At 35.9% G+C, this 16,406-nt stretch overlaps 1 long non-coding RNA gene across 1 annotated transcript; it reads right to left on the reverse strand.

Moving 5' to 3' along the window:
- Positions 1 to 10,052: 10,052 nt before the first annotated feature.
- LOC128291643 (uncharacterized) lies at positions 10,053 to 11,136 on the reverse strand. The gene is made up of 2 exons (XR_008281454.1): positions 11,050 to 11,136; positions 10,053 to 10,231 (listed from the first exon to the last, which is right to left on the reverse strand). It is a non-coding gene; the product is annotated as an uncharacterized LOC128291643 (long non-coding RNA).
- Positions 11,137 to 16,406: the final 5,270 nt, after the last annotated feature.

Below are 16,406 nucleotides of genomic sequence, written 5' to 3' on the forward strand. Positions count from 1 at the left end.
AATTGGATAGGACACTCGGATAATCACACACATCGTATAATGCCAATGTCCTAGACGTGGTCTTACATGTAATCACATATCGATGCTACTGACCCAAATAGGGTCTTATTCGCACACATATATCTGAATCACATATTGATTCCATGGTCTTACTCGAACACATAAGTCAGAATCCTATGTCATGACATATGTATCCTAACTATTCCTACGGTTCATACAGGGCTTTTGACTTTGTAACTCGATCGAAATGAATTCAGAAATGTAATAAGCAAGCCTTTTCATATTTGACCATAACAAATATAAATTCTAACATTTCATAACAGCATATATATTTAACATTTAACTACTATTAAACATGTCTATTTTCTTATAAACTTACCTCAGACGATATAAAACGGAACAGAGCGGCTAGTCGACAACTTTCATTTTTCCCCGATCCAAATTTGATTTTTTTGGTTCTTGATGTAAACATATTCAAATTAAGCTCATTCATACATATTTTCATTCAATTTAGTCCAAAAACACATAAATGGGCAAATTACCATTTTACCCCCTAACATTTACAATTTTTACAATTTAGTTCCTATAGCACAAAACACAAAATACACAAAATTCTCCATACCCAAGCTAGGCCGAATATTATCCATACAAGCCCATATAATTCATTTATTTCACATTTTAGTCCCTCAAATTATTATTTTTACAATTTAGTTCTAATTACTCAAAATTATCAAAAACTCCAATACAAAACATGTTAATCTAAAACATATCTTCCATATTTCATCATCAAATAACAAAAATCACAAGCTCTCAATAATGGCACAACTCGAAATGTTCATCAAAATAAAAAATTCAAGCATGGGTTTTGTAGTACTCGAAGCAATGATCTCAAAAACGTAGAAATTATCAAAAATCGAACAAAAACGAACCTTGATTAAGCTTGAATAAGTGCCGAACCCTAGCTTTGATATTTCTTTCTTCTTTAGTTTAGTTTTTGTTAAAGAGAATGAATAAAGAAAAACATGGCTTATTTTATGATATAATAAGATATATTAACTTATTAACTAATTTACCTAATTAACCTTAACGAAATAATAATAAAATCATATAATTTATGTTTATTACCGTCCAAACAATATGCTAATGGAATATTTACAACATAAATACTCCAACTTAGAAAACCATTAACAATTCAACCCTTATGCAAGTTACCACCTAATTTTCATTTTACGCGATTAAGCCCTTTTATTTAATCGAACACTCAAACGATAAAATTAAAGCACGAAAATTTCACAAAAGTTTAAAAACCCTAGCTATGGTTCTCCACAAATTTTGGCAGTTAAGGAGGAAAATGGACAACGTTTTCACTTGGTTTTCCCTTTTTATTTCATTTAATTACCAAATGACCAAAATACCCTTAGGGTTTTTCTTTCAAATTTTTCCAATGCATGTCCATTTTTGTCCAAAATTATAGAAATTGGTCAAATTTCTAATTAGGACCCTCTAATTCATAATCTAAAGCAATTTCATGCTTAAAGCTTTTAGAAAGTAAGTTTTGCATTTTTATTCAATTTGGTCCTTAAAATTCAATTAGACATTTTATGCATGGAATTTCTTCATGAAACTTTCACATAAGCATGCATTCATATTATAGACCTCATAGAAATCATAAAATAATTATTTCTATCTCAGATTTGTGGTCTGGAAACCACTATTCCAACTAGGCCCTAATTCGGGATGTCACATAGGCACACGCCCATGTCTTAAGGCCGTCTCCTCCACATGGCTGACACACACTGTAACGCCCCCACACCCGAGACCGTCGCCGGAGTCGAGTATGAGCTGTTACTAAGCTTAGTTTAACATTTTTAGAACTTTGAATTATTTATTTCTACATTCACAGCTTTTAAGCTACTTGCGTCACAGTCACAAGAAAAATCATATCTCGAGTTACGAAACTCGAAATTAAGATCCGTAAATTTTCCCTGAATCTAAACTCATAAAAATATCTACTAATTTTTTTCTAGAATTTTTGGTTGGGCCAATTAGTACAGTTTATTAGTTAAATTTACCCCTGTTTCAAGACTCGACTGGTCTGACCTCTGTTTACTACGAACCATATTTCTCTCTGTAAAAAATTCATATGACTATGAGGTTTGTTTATACTAAAACTAGACTCAATAAGGATTCTGAGGATATAAAATACACCACCTATTTATATCTTTACAATTTATGGTGAATTTCTAAAGTAGGAACAGGGGATTCAGAAACTGCTATGACTCTGTTTCACTAAAATTAAAATATCTTCTAACATATACTTCATTTACTTGTTTCATTTGTTTCATGTGAAACTAGACATAATAAGATTCAATTTGATATGTATTTCACCACCAAATTCAATTTCTATGATTTTTAGTAAATTTTCAAACTCGCGTTAGTGTTGCTGCGGTATTCTGTTTATGGTAAATTTCATCCTTTTTATGAGTTTTTATGCACTAAGTATCTTAATAGTTTTCCTTAACATCAAACATAATCTAAACTAACCATTTTCATAATTTATCATTATCAAGCATTTCCTCAACCATTTCACAACCATACCATAAGATCATTTACACAAAATGGGTATATTGCTATACATGCCATACTTAAATTTACAAGCCATTTACCAAAAATCTTCCGGATAGTGTGACTGAGCCTTCGACCTATCCCGACTCCTGAGCTGGCTTGTCCAAAACTACAATGAGTAAGAAGGAGGGAGTAAGCATAAATGCTTAGTAAGTTCATATGCAAATAATAAGTAACATAATAAACAGTTATACCATCAACATTAGCATACATCACTAAAACACATATCACATTTTAATCATTCTTCATCATCTTATTACCTTATCGTGGTTGTATCAATACTCAACCCGAGGGTTAAATACATACCTGTCCAAAATATTCATTTCATATCACTTACCAATACGTCTCTTTACATCTCAAATTTTCCTCCATTTGAGTAGAACTTTACCCGTTGAACACATCGAATATAATTCGGATACATGGATAACTTGCACATAAGTGCCACATATTCAATCAAGCAATCATGTAACCCGCCCATAAGCGAACTCGGACTCAACTCAACGAGCTCGGGCGTTCGCATCCATAAGTGAACTTGGACTCAACTCAACGAGCTCGGATGCCTAGTTACATTTCACGAACTCGGACTCAACTCAACGAGTTCGGACATTCGCATCCATAAGTGAACTCGGACTCAACTCAACGAGTTCGGATGCTCAACCATCCTAGTGACATGTCACTTGTATCCTAATCTATTCCTAAGGTTCAAACGGGCTTTTTCCTCGAACACTTATCCTTGCCGTCTTCCGTAGAATGCCAAATCAATACTCAGTAACAATTATATTTAACAAGTAGTTCACATAATTTACATATTATTTGAAATTAACCACAAAGCATACATTTCATAATAAAATTCAGCATAACATATAATTAACATCAATAACTTAAAATAACCATTATGCTACATTAGTTACACATGAACTTACCTTGGTACCAAAATACAATGATTTTGCAATTTAGTCCACAATCTTTTCTTTTCCTCGATTGAGGTCGATTCCACGTCTTTCTTGATCTAAAATAACACATTTAGCTTATTTAATACTCACATTATCAAATTAATCCTTAACTCAAATTTTGGCAAAATTACAATTTTACCCCTAAACTTTTGCATATTTACATTTTTGCCCCTAGGCTCGGATTAAACTTTATTCCTTATTCTTATGTTTTACAACATGCTGATCACTTTTCTCTTCTATGGCAACATCAAATTCTCACTCTAACATGTACTTGTGACTATTAGGTATTTTTACCGATTAAGCCCTTTACTCGTTTTTGCTTAAAATCGAGTAGTACAAGTTGTCTAACATAATTTAAAACTTCATATTCTATCATAAAACATCAAAATACACAAATTTCACCTATGGGTATTTTTCCAAATATAAACACTAGGTTAAATTATTGCTAACATAAGCTTTATCGAGTTACCGGGATCTCAAAACGTAAAAATCATTAAAAGCGGGCTTGGAATCACTTACTATGGAGCTTGGAAGCTTGAAACAAACCCTAGCTATGGAGAACCCTTGAAATTTTGGCCTAATGAAGAAGATGGACAAAATTGGCTTTTAATTTTGTTTTTAATTCATTTTAATAACTAAATGACCAAAATACCCTTACTACTAAACTTTCCAAAATTCCTTCCATGTCCTAATTTTGTCCATGAACTTAAAATTGGTAAAATTGCTATTTAAGACCTCCTCATTAATATTCCAAAACAATTTCATACTAAAAACTTCTAGAATGCAAGTTTTGCAACTTATTCGATTTAGTCCCTACTTTCAATTTAAGCACTTTAGGCATAGAATTTCATCACGAAATTTTCATACAATCATGCAATCATATCATAAACATCAAAATCATTGTAAAATAATTATTTCTATCTCGAATTTGTGGTCACGAAACCACTATTCCGATTAAGCCCTAATTTAGGATATTACAACTCTCCCCCCCTTTTAAAGATTTTCGTCCTCGAAAATCTTACCGGTAAACAGGTGTGGGTATTGGTTTCTCATATTTTCTTCAGTTTCCCATGTAGTATCTTCTACCCCATGCTTTTGCCACAACACTTTCACAAGTGCAACACTTTTATTTCTTAGTTGTTTGACTTCTCGAGCTAAAATCTTAATCGGTTCTTCTTCATAAGTCATATCAGGTCGCAGTTCAATTTCTGTCGGTGAAATTATATGTGAAGGATCTGAACGATACCGACGTAACATAGATACGTGAAACACATCATGAATCTTTTCTAATTCGGGTGGTAAAGCTAGCCGATATGCTACCGGTCCAACTTTTTCAATTATTTCATACGGTCCAATAAAACGCGGACTTAACTTGCCCTTTCGTCCAAATCTAAGGACTTTCTTCCATGGAGACACTTTCAAAAATACCTTATCACCAACTTGAAACTCAATGTCCTTTCGCTTTAGGTGCGCATAAGATTTACATCTATCTCAAGCGACTTTCAAACAATCTCGAATTATCTTCACTTTTTCTTCAGTTTCTTTTATTAAATCAACTCCATAAATCTGATTTTCCTTGAGTTCAGTCCAATACAAAGGCGTTCGACACTTGCGACCATACAATGCTTCATAAGGTGCCATTTTCAAGCTCGTCTGATAGCTATTGTTGTAAGCAAATTCTACCAATGGCAAATATCTTTCCCAACTTCCTTGAAATTCCAATACACAACATCTGAGCATGTCTTCAAGAATCAAATTACTCTCTCGATTGTCCATCGGTTTGTGGATGAAAGCGATCTGAAATTTAACCCATACCTAACGCGTCTTGCAACTTTTGCCAAAACCGCGAGGTAAACCTTGGATCTCTATCTGAAATAATCGATAATGGTATTCCGTGTAATCTAACAATTTCTTTAATATATAGTTCAGCCAACTTGTTAAGAGAATAATTCGTATGTACCGGGATAAAATGAGCCGACTTAGTTAATCTGTCAACTATTACCCAGATGGCATCTTTCTTTCCCGGAGTCAATGGCAATCCTGAAACAAAATCCATAGTAATCCGATCCCATTTCCATTCAGGAACCATAATAGGCTGGAGTAATCCGGAAGGTACTTGGTGTTCAGCTTTCACCTGTTGACAAATTAAGCATTTGGACACAAACTCTGATATATCTCTTTTCATTCCATTCCACCAATACATTTTCTTCAAGTCATTATACATTTTCGTACTACCCGGATGAATCGAGAAATAACCACTATGTGCTTCTGTAGGATCTTTTGAATCAATTCCTCATTCTTGATACACAAATCCGATCTTTAAACATTAAGCACCCATCGAACCAATTCAAATCGATCCGTGTCGACTTCACCTTTATTTTCTTTTGGCTAGCAAATCTTGATCATTTTTCCGAGTTTGAAATCTCTTGTAAAAACATTGGTTTTGCTCTTAACTCTGCTAGAATCGAACCATCATTTGACACTTTCAACCGAGTGTTCATAACTCTCAAAGCAAACAACAACTTTCGCTCAAAGCATTAGCAACCACATTCGCTTTTCGGGATGATAATCAATAACAAGCTCGTAATCTTTCAACAACTCCAACCATCTTCGTTGTCTCAAATTCAAGTCTTTTGTGACATCAAGTACTTAAGACTTTTGTGGTCGATTATATACCCGACATTTTCACCATACAAATAATGTCGCCAAATTTTCAAAGCAAACACCACCGCACCAATTCCAAATCTTGAGTAGGATAATTCCTCTCATGAGGTTTTAATCAGCGTCAAGCATATGCCACCACTTTTCCTTCTTGCATGAGCACACACCCAAACCATTTAGAGAAGCATCACTATACACCACAAATTCTTTACCCGATTCGGGCTGTACTAACACCGGTGCCTCTGTTAATAACTTTTTCAATTCTTCAAAACTCGTTGACATTCTTCCGTCCATTCAAATTTAACATCCTTTCGAGTAATCTAGTTATAGGAGCAGCAATTATAGAAAATCCATTTACAAACCGCCGATAATACCCACTAGCCCCAAGAAACTTCTAACTTCGATTCGTTTTTGGTGGTTTCAATCAACAATGGCTGAAATTTTACTAGGATCAACCCAGTATACCATCACCGAAACAATATGACCCAAAATCCAACTTCCTGAGCCAAAATTCACTTTTACTAAACTTAGCATACAAATGCTTATCTCTCAAAGTTTGCAAAACTATCCTCAAATGCTCAAGATGTTCGTCTCATCTTTTGAATAAATTAAAATATCATCTATAAACACCACAACAAATTTGTCCAAGTATGGCGAAATATGCGATTCATTAAATCCATAAACACAAGCAGGAGCATTTGTCAATCCGAATGGCATAACTAAAAATTCATAATGACCATACCTTGTTCTAAAAGCGCTTTTAGGTACATCCGACTCCTTTACCCATGAGTTGGTAATACCCAGATCTCAAGTCAATCTTTGAAAACCATGTCGCTCCTTTTTGCTGATCAAACAAATCATCAATTCTCGCACGGATACTTGTTTTGATTGTCACCTTGTTTAACTGCCGATAATCAACACATAATCTCATAGAACCATCCTTCTTTTTCACAAATAACACTAAGCACCCCAAGGTGAAAAACTTCGGTCTCACAAAGCCTTTATCACCAACTCTTGCAATCTGCGACTTTAATTCTTTCAACTCTGTTGGTGCCATTCTATATGGAGCAATCGAGATCGGAGCTGTTCCCTATCAAATCAATACCAAATTCTACTTCCACGATCGGAGGCAAACCCGCAATTCTTCGGAAATACGTCCATAAATTCACACACAACCAAGACCGATTCAACTTTCTTTTCAACTTCTTTTGTATTAATTACATACGCCAAATAAGCTTCATAACCCTTTCTCAGATATCTTTGAGCCGACATTGAAGAAATCACACTAGGCAATGCCTTTGATTTATCTGATTCAACCCGCAGAGTTTCACCATTTCCACACTTTAATTCTATAACCTTTTCTTTGCAATTTACTATAGCATCATGCAATGTCAACGAATCCATACCCAAAATAACATCAAATTCATCAAACGGAAACAACATCAAGTCGGTTGGAAAGTAATGATCCCGAATCATTAAAGGACATTTCTTACATACTTTATCAATGATACACATTTGCCTAACGGATTCGACACTCTAATCATAAATTCGTATTCTCAACAGTATATTCATACTAGACACCAATTTCATGCACACATATGAATGAGTAGAACTGGATCAATCAAAGCAATAACATTAACATTATAGAGAAAATGTACCAGTAATCACATCGGTGAGGAAGCATCTTCACGCGCTTTAATAGCATAAGTTCTAGCCAAGCCCTTCCTTCAGTCTAACCGGTGCATCCTCGCTACATTCTTACTACTTGTTTCACTTCCAACTTTTCTCGATACCTTCCCTCGAGTCGTACCACTAGCTTTTACATTCGAAATTTTTCTTTCTCACTCTCTCAAGCGCCTCTAATAAAATGATCCAGAGAACCACATCGAAAACATTCATTTGCTCTGCACGGACCAAAATGATTTCTACCACACCGGCACTTCGGGTTTAACAAATCTCGTATTTCCCACACTAGCCGCAGTAGTAGTCCGAGATTTAAGACCCACATTTCGCTTCTTAAAATTTCCATATGATTGCCCAAATGAAACTTGGGAACGAGGATTCATATTTCTTGACTTTCCGGTTTCTTTGTGAGGGTGCATTACTCATTGGTCTTTTCTTCCAATTTCGTGTTTGATTCTACCTTTTCTTTTCCTTCAAGAATTCTTCACCTTGCAAGCTCGATCGACAAGTACCACCATTTCTTTTAGTTCAAGGATCCCAACAAATACCTTAATGTCTTCGTTAAGCCCGTCTTCAAATCGTCGGCACATCTTGGCTTCAGAGGAACATATTCCCGCATACTTACTTAATCGAACAAACTCTCTTTCATATTCGAGATCGTCATATTACCTTGCTTCACTCAAGAAACTCTTTACATTTCGATCAATAAATCTTTCACTAATATATTTCTTCCAAACTCTTCTTGAAAGAATTCCTGTGTTACCCTCTCTTTCGGTACCACCGAAATCAAAGTCTTCCACCAATTATAGGCTGAATCTCTCAACAAAGATGTAGCACATTTCAAACATTCTTCAGGTGTACAAGATAATTCATCAAATACCCGGATAGAATTTTCAAGCGAACTCGCTTTCTCGCATCATCATCAATATTTGCTCTAAATTCTTCAGCCCCTTGTTTACGAATTCTATCAACGGGGGTTCTGTGAAATTTTATCATATCCACTCCTTGAGGCATTGGAGGCATAGGTTGAGGAATTGGGGGAGGTGGGGGAGGTCGTACATTTGGGTTCGTACGAACGAACTCAGTGTACCATGCACTCATCATTTGGAGAAAGGCTTCCCGATCCCTTTCCCCTCCTCCCCGACCAACAGATGGGGGGTGGGTTTTCAATCGGCGCGCTCCATCAGCCGAGTCATGCATTACTCAGACTTCATCTGCCACAGCTGGATCGGGATCCATTTACTATATAAAAAAAATTTCATTTAAAAAGGTCAGAAGTCGTCACACTATCACAATTCATACATATGGCATGTATAGCAAAATCCGTACATACAACACGTAGTCCGAGAACCGACTAAACCTGCTCTGATACCACTAAATGTAACGCCCCCACACCCGAGACCATCACGGAGTCGAGTATGAGGTGTTACTAAGCTTAGTTTAACATTTTAGAACTTTGAATTATTTATTTCTACATTCACAGCTTTTAAGCTACTTGCGTCACAGTCACAAGAAAATCATATCTCGAGTTACTGAAACTCGAAATTAAGATCCGTAAATTTTCCTGAATCTAAACTCATAAAAATATCTACTAATTTTTTCTAGAATTTTGGTTGGGCCAATTAGTACAGTTTATTAGTTAAATTTACCCTGTTTCAAGACTCGACTGGTCTGACCTCTGTTTACTACGAACCATATTTCTCTCTGTAAAAATTCATATGACTATGAGGTTTGTTTATACTAAAACTAGACTCAATAAGGATTCTGAGGATATAAAATACACCACCTATTTATATCTTTACAATTTATGGTGAATTTCTAAAGTAGGAACAGGGGATTCAGAAACTGCTATGACTCTGTTTCACTAAAATTAAAATATCTTCTAACATATACTTCATTTACTTGTTTCATTTGTTTCATGTGAAACTAGACATAATAAGATTCAATTTGATATGTATTTCACCACAAAATTCAATTTCTATGATTTTTAGTAAATTTTCAAACTCGCGTTAGTGTTGCTGCGGTATTCTGTTTATGGTAAATTTCATCCTTTTTATGAGTTTTTATGCACTAAGTATCTTAATAGTTTTCCTTAACATCAAACATAATCTAAACTAACCATTTTCATAATTTATCATTATCAAGCATTTCCTCAACCATTTCACAACCATACCATAAGATCATTTACACAAAATGGGTATATTGCTATACATGCCATACTTAAATTTACAAGCCATTTACCAAAAATCTTCTGGATAGTGTGACTGAGCCTTCGACCTATCCCGACTCCTGAGCTGGCTTGTCCAAAACTACAATGAGTAAGAAGGAGGGAGTAAGCATAAATGCTTAGTAAGTTCATATGCAAATAATAAGTAACATAATAAACAGTTATACCAGTCAACATTAGCATACATCACTAAAACACATATCACATTTTTAATCATTCTTCATCATCTTATTACCTTATCGTGGTTGTATCAATACTCAACCCGAGGGTTAAATACATACCTGTCCAAAATATTCATTTCATATCACTTACCAATACGTCTCTTTACATCTCGAAATTTTCCTCCATTTGAGTAGAACTTTACCCGTTGAACACATCGAATATAATTGGATACATGGATAACTTGCACATAAGTGCCACATATTCAATCAAGCAATCATGTAACCCGCCCATAAGCGAACTCGGACTCAACTCAACGAGCTCAGGCGTTCGCATCCATAAGTGAACTCGGACTCAACTCAACGAGCTCGGGTGCCTAGTTACATTTCACGAACTCGGACTCAACTCAACGAGTTCGGACATTCACATCCATAAGTGAACTCGGACTCAACTCAACGAGTTCGGATGCTCAACCATCCTAGTGACATGTCACTTGTATCCTAATCTATTCCTAAGGTTCAAACGGGCTTTTTCCTCGAACACTTATCCTTGCCGTCTTCCGTAGAATGCCAAATCAATACTCTAGTAACAATTATATTTAACAAGTAGTTCACATAATTTACATATTATTTGAAATTAACCACAAAGCATACATTTCATAATAAAATTCAGCATAACATATAATTAACATCAATAACTTAAAAATAACCATTATGCTACATTATTTACACATGAACTAACCTTGGTACCAAAATACAAAGATTTTGCAATTTAGTCCACAATCTTTTCTTTTCCTCGATTGAGGTCGATTCCACGTCTTTCTTGATCTAAAATAACACATTTAGCTTATTTAAGACTCACATTATCAAATTAATCCTTAACTCAAATTTTGGCAAAATTACAATTTTACCCCTAAACTTTTGCATATTTACATTTTTGCCCCTAGGCTCGGGATTAAACTTTATTCCTTATTCTTATGTTTTACAACATGCTGATCACTTTTCTTTTCTATGGAAACATCAAATTCTCACTCTAACATGTACTTGTGACTATTAGGTATTTTTACCGATTAAGCCCTTTTACTCGTTTTTTGCTTAAAATCGAGTAGTACAAGTTGTCTAACATAATTTAAAACTTCATATTCTATCATAAAACATCAAAATACACAAATTTCACCTATGGGTATTTTTCCAAATATAAACCCTAGGTTAAATTATTGCTAACATAAGCTTTATCGAGTTACCGGGATCTCAAAAACGTAAAAATCATTAAAAATGGGGCTTGGAAGCACTTACTATGGAGCTTGGAAGCTTGAAACAAACCCTAGCTATGGAGAACCCTTGAAATTTCGGCCTAATAAAGAAGATGAACAAGAATTGGCTTTTAATTTTGTTTTTAATTCATTTTAATAACTAAATGACCAAAATACCCTTACTACTAAACTTTCCAAAAATTCCTTCCATGTCCTAATTTTGTCCATGAACTTAAAATTGGTAAAATTGCTATTTAAGACCTCCTCATTAATATTCCAAAACAATTTCATACTAAAAACTTCTAGAATGCAAGTTTTGCAACTTATTCGATTTAGTCCCTACTTTCAATTTAAGCACTTTAGGCATAGAATTTCATCACGAAATTTTCATACAATCATGCAATCATATCATAAACATCAAAATCATTGTAAAATAATTATTTCTATCTCGGATTTGTGGTCACGAAACCACTATTCCGATTAAGCCCTAATTTAGGATATTACACACACGGTGGTGTCTCTGCCCGTGTTTTTACTACCATGCATACTAACTTGTAAAAATAGGGTGCAGGGGACACACGGCCAGACTACACGCCCGTGGGGCTGATCGTGTGTCACATACGGAGGTAGCAAATTTTCTTGGTTTTCATCCATCTCCTCGATTGTGGTTGAAGTATCGTGCTCTTGCTCTTTTGTGTATCGTAAGCTTTGCCATATTTCTCTTCAGTTTCTGTGAACTGTGCAATCAATCTCACTATCAAATAGTAATGGTCCTGATGGGTTTCTTCTGGTCAAAACTAGAAAAACCTATCAGAAGAAAATAAATGAAGAATTAGAAAAGAAAATAAAAATTTAAGTTGCAACAAAAGTAAAATGGCTAAAGTAATAAAAATATAGTGTTCCTAATATCCTAGTTCCTCGGCAACGGCGCCACGGCCGTGTGCACCCACACGACCAAAGAACACGGGCGTGGGCTGAATGTTAGACGCGCCCAAATTCAAAATTCGCAAAACACACGGGCAAAAATTAGGCCACACGGGAGTGTCCCATGGCCGTGTACCCTAAAATCTATATAAACCCCTCACTATTCATCATCTCGCTCCCCAAAAATCCCTAAACCTAGCCACTATAACTTCACACGCCCTACCCCCCACGCCTGTGCACCGCCTACAACACCGATTTCGATGCCCCAAGCTCCTTCCTTTTGCGTTTGTTTTCTCTCTTCTCTCTATTTTCTTTAAATATGTTGGTTATTTCATGATTTCTCTACTCTATTGAACTATTTTGAATGAATATTCATAGTTAGAATATTAAAAAACTCATGCTTGTTTAATAAATTTTTTTTCATTTTAGTTACTACATTATGCTATACTCTTTCATTTTTCCTTGTTTCCTTGAAATTTATGCTTACCCATAAGCATTCATTCATTATTCCCATAATTTTATAACCTGATATATTTAGTTGTTTTAGTTTGTATCATCTAGTACGTAAATCTCATGAAATATTCGTATTTAGTCTTGATTTTCCATACTATTCTTGGGGTATATTGGTTGAACTTCATTTTTTCAATGCAGGTACAATATCGTCCTTACATAGTGAGAAAACCGCTGTTCCCGCCTCGAAGAAGAGGAAAGGAGCAGCATCATCCTCGGGTCCTACCATGGAGATTAGGCACCCGTTCCTGCAGGTTCCCTTGGGACCCTAGGGGGAATTATATCAGATTTTATGGGCCTGACCCTTAGGTGTGGGCCGTGCATTGACTGGGCCGCACTTGAACAGATTCAATTGGCTGACACGGTCCGAGCCCTCTTAACGACTGACCCTGGGGGCTCTTCTTTGAGATTGTTGAGCCGACATATCTCGAGTTCACATTGGAACTCTGCTCGACATTCCATATTTAAACTATCATGACAAACTTCGATGATCCTGGAATGGTCCAGTTCTGCCTTGGTGGTCTAGTACGCCAGTTGAGCGTACCCGAGTTCGGGATTACACTAGGGCTATACACGGAGGAACTCATGGACGATAATGAACTCAACACCCTCCACCACCACATCCACTACTCCCCCTCAAAATTCTGGAGGGACCTCGTCTCTGCCTTGGCCACCTACGATCCTAGCCGCTCCAAGGCATCGACTCTCCCTCCATCCTTGAGGTATCTACACGCCATCTTGGCTCACACTCTAACAGGGAGACGAGAGAGCACCGACATCGTCACCACCCACGACGCCTATTTCTTATGGAGTATGGCGAATGGGCACGTCATCGACCTTGCCTACTTTATTACCCTCGCCATTCGCCACCAGACGGAGGGGCACAGGAGAGGGGTCATCTCTATCGGGCCCTATGTGACTCGACTGGCTCGGCACTTCGGGCTCCTCAGCATAGCAGCCCAGTCATCCTCGCTCACTCTCACCGGCCAGATGTCCCCACAGGGCATCTCGAGCATGCTAATATGAGGATGATCAAGAAACGACGTGGCACCTACCCTCCTCAGTACCGCCTCGTCCAGTCCACCAAGGAGGAGGATCTAGAGGACATTACTGATGATGTCCCTCCATGTCATGAGGACCCACCATCTCAGCCACCACCCCCTCTCGTCCAATTCATGCGGCGGCTTCATACGCTAACATCTCTGAACGCCTTACTCGATTCAAGTTGTAGTGTTTTCAGCACTTCGATAGCATTGATGCTACTCTACAGCGGATTTGTCAGCACTTCCACATCTCATCGTCCCCCACCTCGCGAACCATCTAGCGATGAAGATGTTTAAAAACTTTTATTTATTATTTTATGTTGTTACTATTATTCTATTTTAAGACTAGTTTTTATTTTTCTTTAAGCTTATTTTTATTAGGTTTTATAATTATTATTTTACAATTTTTAATTTCGGCTAGTTCATTACGAGTAATTGTTCTTCTCTATATATTTCCTAAAAAAGTTCATGATTCTATCACAGTTAGAAAGAGCTCCAAAGCTCACTATTACTTAAGAACTTGAAACTCCACTGAGAAAGGTTCTCCACGACTGCCATGCCCTGCTCGACCACCACCATAGCCAACATGAGATATAATATTCTTTTGGCACAGCATTTGTGGAACCCAACCTCTACCACAACCAGAGTATCCTCCTCTACCCTCATCATTGCTTTGGCCATTTATTCTCTATGACTCCAATTCAGGAGTTCATTCATCATTCAGGAAGTTTCACTTCTCTCCCTATCTTATGATTATAAATCTATCTTTGTCAATATATCTTTCTTTGTACATTGAGGGCAATGTACATCTTAAGTGTGGGGGTCTTTTATATCATCATTAGAAATCCCTAAATTTTGTCTTATTCTCACGTGAATCACTCATATCACTATTTTAATAAATTTTGATTAATTTATGATTTTTATTGATATGTGTTGAATTAAAATATACGTGTTTATGCATTGATTATTTAAAGTTTAAGACATTAGGGAATCAAGCATGATAAGTTGATTTTTGAAGAATTAAAAACTTTTAGGTTGTTTCCCTAAGTTTAGGTATTATCTTGAGTTGAAATTCACAAGTTGGAACACAAAAAAGCCATAATTTTTGTGAGATCTTGAGCCTTTAGAGCATATTTTATTCCTTTCATGCTCACTTTCATTATGAGTGCGTCAGTTTTGATTTGTTATTCTAGAACTTGCTTGATTATGCATGTCAAGACCACACCATTTGATTTGATATGTCAAGATGATAAAGGCACTTAGGTTTAACCCACTCACTCCACAAAAGCCTACCTCCATAATTAACCCTTAGTGAACCCCTTTTGAACCTAACAAGCCATTAATTGATTTACCCTCAATATTAACCCATAACCCATTATTGTTGAAATCCCCTAATTTGATCCCTATTTTTGTCGAGATTTGATTTGAACAAATTGCTTAGTTATGTTTTGTGCTTCTAAATATTTGACTTGTTCTAAAAAAAATTAAATAAATAAAATAAAATACTTACATACATATTAGTAGTAATTCGTCATTTTTGAGCTTGAGTGTTAATTCTATTTTTTGAGAAGAAGCTCACTTGTATTCAATTGATGACTAGTTATTTTTCTAGCTAGGTAATTTTTCAATTCAATCTCAATTCTAACATCTTCTTTTAGCTTGTGGCCACACCCCCTAACCAAAGCCACGTTACAACCCTCTAAAAAAACCTTTTTGATTGATGTACCAGCTCAATTTATAGTGGTGGAGATTTGATTTTCAAGCAAGCCTATGGTAATAACTTTTTATATTGACTAAAGTGATATGATTGAATCTTTAGTGAGAATTTTAAACTCTGTGATATTTTGATCAAAGGTAATCACTTAGATGAGGGGAGACACCTATGTTTTCGTGATAAAATGCTCAACTTGGAATGTTTGAAACTTTGATGTACTTTTAGTTGCATTTTCAATGTAATAGTACTTATAGATTATTTTTAGATATTATTGATAGGGATTATAAATTGAGAAGAATTTATTTTGATTATGAGTTGAGGATTTTTGCTTGAGGACAAGCAAATGCTTAAGTGTGGGGGTATTTGATAAAACGTAATTTATACATATTTTTATCCCATCCTTAGTTCATTTATGAATGGTTTCTCCTTAGATTTGGTGAATTCGATGCTCCTAATCCTTTAATTTCATGTTTTATACTTAGGAGAGCATAGGAGAGTAAAAACAGTGAGAAACTGGCCGGAAACGGAGAAAATAGACCCACGTGGGAAATCAACACGGCTTGGACTTCCTCACACGAGTGTGTCACACAGTTGTGTCCATTTGGCAGGATTGAAGAACGACTTACACGGTTAGACTACACGCTCGTGCCTATTC

This window comes from Gossypium arboreum, chromosome 4, assembly GCF_025698485.1.
Source record: "Gossypium arboreum isolate Shixiya-1 chromosome 4, ASM2569848v2, whole genome shotgun sequence".
Classification (NCBI taxonomy): Eukaryota; Viridiplantae; Streptophyta; class Magnoliopsida; order Malvales; family Malvaceae; genus Gossypium; species Gossypium arboreum.